Source organism: Panthera leo, chromosome D4, assembly GCF_018350215.1.
Source record: "Panthera leo isolate Ple1 chromosome D4, P.leo_Ple1_pat1.1, whole genome shotgun sequence".
Taxonomy (NCBI): Eukaryota; Metazoa; Chordata; class Mammalia; order Carnivora; family Felidae; genus Panthera; species Panthera leo.
In genome coordinates, this window is record NC_056691.1 from 89,793,758 (window position 1) to 89,800,094 (window position 6,337).

Here is a 6,337-nt window from a genome sequence, read left to right on the forward strand (position 1 = left end):
GACAGCTCAGAGCCTGGAGCCTGCTTCGGATTCTGTGTCTCCCTCTCTCTCTACCCCTCCCCCACTCATGCTCTGTCTCTAAAAAATGAATAAACCCTAAAAAATTTTAAAAAAATTAAATAAAATTCTCGGTCATGTTATCGAACCCTTCTGAAGCATCTTTTCAAATTCACGTTAATAGTATTTCTACATGAAATTCCCCCCAAAACACATCCCCCAAATGTCCGCCACACTCCAATGCCACCTGCCCTAGAAATGGTAGAAATTTAAATTGATTGAAGTGAAAACATCAAGGCTTTGAAATGCTTGTAAGAATTACAAGAAGGCTTGAAGTTGCTAAGTAGCAACTTCAAGAAACTTGACCTTGTGAATGAGCTAAGGGAGCTTCCCTTCTTAGCACGTGAGGAAGTGCCCTTGCAAACAACGGCCCCTGGAGCTGAGGCTTAGCAAGTTCACGGGAGCTCACCTCTGCATCCATCAATCCATTCATTCACCAAATATTTATCAACTAGCTAAACTGGGGGGGGGGGGGGGGAGGGGGCAGTGATGAAAATGTCATTGCCCACAATTCCAAATTCCATGTGCCCTCGTTGTAGATAAAGTATCTTTATATTTGTTTCAATGGTCTGTCTTTGCACGAAGTGCTACACTGTAGATTCATGGTAACTCTTGAAACTTGCCTGCAAATATTCCCACCTTGTCTTATCCCAAGACTATATTCGCTACCTTTTGCTTTTCCATAGGAGTTTTAGAATTAGTTTATTAATGTCGTAACAAATTCTATTGCTATTTTTACTTTATTGTATAGAGTCTACAGGTCAATTTGGGGAGAATTAGCTTCTTTACAATTGAGTCTTCTGATCCATAAATATACTATATCTTCCTTTTTTTTTTTGTTTTTTAGTTTGAGACAGAGACAGAGAGAGAGAGAAGAGAGCAAGCGGGAGAGCAGTAGAGAGAGGGGGACAGGGGATCCAAAGCGGGCTCTGTGCTGATAGCAGAGAGCCTGATGCAGGGCTCAAACTCATGAACCGTGAGATCATGACCTGAGGCGAAGTTGGACGCTCAGCCGCTCAGCCAACTGCTTTGGATTTTGTCTCCCTCTCTCTGTGCCCCTCCCTCGCTCTCGCTCTGTCTCCGTCTCTCTCTCAAAGATAAACGTTAAGAAGAGGAAGAGACGCCAGGAGGGCACACAGAACAAAGTCCACAGAGGACACAGCGAGAAGGTGCCATCCGCCAGTCAAGGAGAGGGCTCACCAGAAACCAACCGTGCAGGCACCTTCATCTGGGAACTGCAGCCTTCCCAACCACGGGAACACGATTTTCTTCTGTTTAAGCCTATCAGGCTGCGATACTCTGTTCAGGAAATCCTGGCCCACTGATGTAACGGCTGAGAATTATCTGCTATAAAACATGTAACACAGTATCTTCACTGAATTGTTTCCCAGACCGCAGCCCCCTTTGGCAACCAAAATGATCTCCCATAAATAGAAGCTGCAGTGAAATTCACTTAATGATTAGTTTCTATCAATCTTTTTCCTTTTTCTGTTTCTCCTGCCCCCTTGTGCTCCCTTCGGCAGCACATATACTGTTTCTCCTGCCCCCTCTTACAGTGGCACCGTTAATGTCGGAAGCATTAAGTACCTGGGATTTATGCCTTACGTGAAGACGTGATTTCAGTAATTTCAAATGAGGCACGGCTCCTTCGTGTAAGAAAGGTGCTGTGTGGTCACGAGTACTTCCAGAAGTAACTAGATTCCACTAGCCTGGCATTTCATGCCTCGGCAATTACGGGAGCGTGCTTTTGACACGTGGCAATTTTAGTTAGGCAAGTGCGAACTGAGAGAAGATGCAAAGAGCCAGGCTTCTGTTTAAAGCATACAGTGCTGCGAAACTCAAGAGAACGACCTAATGTTTTCGGTTAGCATAACCAGCCCACAGGACGGCTTGCTAAATCACAAAGACTTTCGGGAGCACAATTCCAAAGGGAATACCTTTCCCAGGTCACAGCATTTCACTAAACCGATAGAGTCGTCTTTGATACGAGAAAAGCGTACCTTTGTTGGAGTCACGTACTATGCTCGTGATAATTTACACTCTGAAAGTTACGATTTAAGCACTGCATCAAAACATTTGCATTCAACGGTGGGTTTACGATATTGCAAGACAGTTCACAGAAATTCACCTGGATTCTCCAAGAACGGAACCTCCCTGCTTAAATTTCCTCGCGTGAGCTGTTGAAATTCAAGAACATAGCGGAGCAACTGTGTGTGTACAAACTGTGGCTTTTCTTTATTCTGGGGTTGGTCCAAAACCAGGAAGAGCTCTAACGCACAGAGAGCTTCAAAATTCTACCTCAAGGAGAGTCAACAGCCTTAATTTCTCCTCCAATGGTATAGTTCTTTTGCACAGAGGACATGTGCGTGTTCTATCAGATTCATTCCTAGGAAGGTAATACTTTCTAACGTTACTATTAACGGTGACTGTGGCAGGCTGAATAATGGTCCCCCCAGGGATGACCACATCCTAATCCCCGGAGTCTGTGACTATATTACATTACAAGACAAAAGGAACTTAAGGTCTGCAGATACAAGTAAGGCTGCTAAGCAGACCATCTTGTGGGAGACCGCACCCTGGTGCCAGGCTGAGACCGGGTCGAACAACGGCTCCCTGTTGACTCAGCCAACCCGGTGGTTCCCCCTCCCATTCCCCCACTTGCAAAGGCATACGAAAGCCTTGTCGAGGCTGAGAAAGCTAATTCCTGAAGCCTGTGGTCTGTGGGTGTTGGCGGTAATGCTACCCCCCTTTTCTACCCCGGGCCAAATAGAAACAAACATGGGAACTGTGTTTTGCTAGCAATCTTATCAACAAGGTCTTGCTGTGACCCGTTTAGAAAATTCACAAGGTACACAGAACTAAATGTTTTGGCTGGCAGCGGTCACGTGAAACCTGTTTATTCTCAGAATGGCCTGACCCATAAGAGTCTTGATATAAAAGATTGTGTACAGCAACAATAAAGCCGTCACTCGGGCCATCAGCCCAGGGGACCCTCCTGTTCCCAAACTGGCTTCTCTTCTTTTCTTTCTTACATTCCCCTACCCTCAGGACCCTGATCTCGGTGTTTGTTGCGCCGGTCGCGACACCATCTTAAAGAAGAGAGATCATCCAGTAGGCCCAATCTAGTTAGGGGTTTATAAGCTAAGGACTGAGGCAGAAGCGGGGGGGGGGGGGTGGGGGGTGGGGGGGGAGCGGGTGTCAAAGGGATACTCCGTGAGCATTCGGCCTCTTTGCTGGCTCGGAGGACAGAGGAAGGGAATCCCAAGTCGAGGCACGCAGTAGCCTCTAGGAGCTGGGAATCACACTGCGTTTACATCCAGCAAGAAACCAGTTCTGTAACCACAAGGACCTGAATTGTTCCAAAAAAGCCAAACGAGCAGGAAGCCGATTCTCCTAGAGCCTCTAGAAAGGAGTGTAGCCGTGAGGGCGTGTTGATCTTAGCACTGAGACTCACACCTTTGCAGACACTGTGACTCAACTTGACCATTACCCACGGTGTGGTGGGAAACCGCGACGAGGCTTTTAGACGGGGGGGGGGGGGGGGGGGGGGGGGGGGTGGTGACAGGACCAATTTGCAGCTGTGGGAGGAGGCCGGAGAGGGGCCCGGAGTGGAAGAAGGGAGAGAAGTGTAGTTGGGAGAGGATAATGTCTGAGACGGTGGTCGATGGTGGTGGGGGTGGAGAGATTCCAGACTGACTGGAGGCAGAATTGATGGCGTTTGCTAATGGACCGGATGTAGGTATGGCAGCAGCAAGGGTGGATGGTTCCTAGGTTTCCGATTTGAACTCCGTGAACAGCGATACCACTGGCAGAAATGAGTCAGCCTGGGGCCGGTGACACACTTTGAGGTGAGTGTGGGCGACTGGAAAATTGTAACATGCCAAGCTTGAGATAGGAGACACCTGAAGGGAGACCACAAGCAGGCAGATACATTTTTTTTCTTTAAAAACCTTTATTTATTAAGTAATCTCTACCCCCAACACGGGGCTCAAACTCACGACCCCGAGATCAAGAGTCGCACGCTCTGCCCACCCAGCCAGCTAGGCGACCCAGGCAGATGTGTTTCTTAGCCTGGAGTTCGGGGGAGAATCTGACCCGTAACCACATGGCTGGGGGCCATAAGCATGTAGATGTTATTTCAAGGCACTGAGAACCTGAAGAGACCCCACAACAGCCCCGAGGAACCCGAACTTTAGAGGTTGGGTGCAGTGGGAGGAACACGGCAGAAAGTCCTGATTCCAAACTTGTATAAATACACGCCTATTATGTACATATTTAAAGATGGGCAGTGTGGGCGCGTATCTATGGGGATGACAGTCCAGAGCTCCAGAATTCAGGAGCGGGCTGAGCAAATGAACACAATTTCCGAGACAGGGTAAGGGACAGGCCGCAGGCCGCAGCTTCCGGCAGGAGGAATTCGGTGCAGACAGAGGTAGGTTTGCCTGGTTGGTGCAGGGAAGCTGATGTCTGCCGCCTTCCATTTGCTCAGTGAATCATGAAAAGGCCAGAAGAGGGGCGTGGGAGGGTTGAAGGTGTAACAGCTGACGTGGGGAGGGCACAGCAAACGTAAGAGACTCAAAGTCGGATCCTCTGGTGATGCTGCGTCTGTTTGAGGTTGACAACCATTAAAGTGAAACCAACCAGCCCGACCGTGTGGTTTTCTTCTGGGAATATTCGGCTCTTAGGTGCAGGGAGGGCAGATGGGAGGGCTCGCCGAGGTCCTGGACAGGGAAGGGCCCCCGAGGGAGAGGACGGAGAGTGAAGGGGCAGTAGAAACGGACCCTGGGACCGCTGGCGCGCGCTGGGAGCCAACCAATGGGCTGGCGTCTTGCTGGGTGAGCTGGGAGTCAGGACCGCGGCGTGTATTTCAGGAAATGGCCTGGAACTGGTGCTCGGCAAGCGCTAGGTTGTGCGGCCGGCGAGAACCCAGGCCTGGGCCTGCACCCTTAGCTCCTAGCGGGGCCTCGCCGGCTGAGAGTAACTGAAAGCAGCGTGGAGGGGAATCCAGGCCTGGGTGTGTCTAGGACGTTCACCTTCCCCTCCTCTCTGCTGGGGAATGGCGTCTACACATGAAGACAAACCGCCGAAAAGCGTGCCTACCGAGAAGCGGGATGCCCAGAACTGGGACGGGTGCTCCAATACCGCACAGGCCAGAGTGTTCCAAACAACTGTATCTGTTCCCTGCTCTGGTCTCCCGTGGGACAGGGGCGGGGTCTTCTGCCCCCTCTCCGGGTCCACTCTTCCTCCTCTGCGTCCTCCCAAGTACAGACCCGACACGCAGCTTCCCCTTTGGCTCTTTTCTGCCTCTACACTGGGGCTGTTTCCAGGCTCTGGGCCTCGCCCCCGCGGGGGCTGCCCGCCGGGCACCTCTCTTCCGCCCGCGGTCTTCGCGCCATCCGCCAGGGGCCTCCGCAGAGCGGGCACACCCCGAAGCACACTCACGGCTCCCCTCACGGTCTTCTCCTTCTCCCGGATCTGCATTTGACACGTGTCCGGTCTACCCTGCCCTCCTCCTCCTTCCGCATCCCTCCTGGACTCGCGTGCGTGAAAGCCGTGTTTGGCAAAGGTTGACGTTTGTATGGTGCATACTTTTTTTTTTTGAAGGGAGAGGCACGGAGGTTATCGGTGAGAAAAAGTTATAAAAATAGAACCTCTACAAAAAGTACCCGGGTCTATCGTGAACTTCATAGCACAGGCAATTAGTCACGGTCAACACCCGTTTGTGGGTTGCTTCCTCAGAGTCTACTTACCTCTTCTGCCAACGGGACCCTGATTTTTCCCACTGGGGCATTTCCACTCTCGGCTGCTAGAGGCATCCTGAGCTAAATCCCAGCTCCAGGGGTGGGGTGGGTGTTCACGTTGGCTGAAGACCGTCCTATCTCCTTGACTCCAGGGACACTTCAGAGTTGGGCACAAACTTTCACTTGGGCACTAGGAACAAAGCCTAGGACTTCAAAGCAAGGGGAAGAGGCTGCTTTCCTTCCTCCGGACGGGGAGCAGGTCTGCTGACACAGGTGGGAGGTGAAGGGGCTGCTGCGTGTGGACTGAAGTGGGCGAGGGGGGGGGGAGAGCAGGGAATCCGCAAGAAACCCCATCTCTGGTGACTCCGAGTAGTTGAACCAGTCCTTACTTAAGACGAGTGGTTCCTCTGGCCTTTCCGTCTTGAGAGCTCCCGGATTCCTTACATCTATCTGGGTCCAGCTCCCGGCACTTGCAAATCGAGAGTTCCAACCTGTAAACTCACCATCCCACCGCCCCGAGAGAACCTCTCCCAAAATTT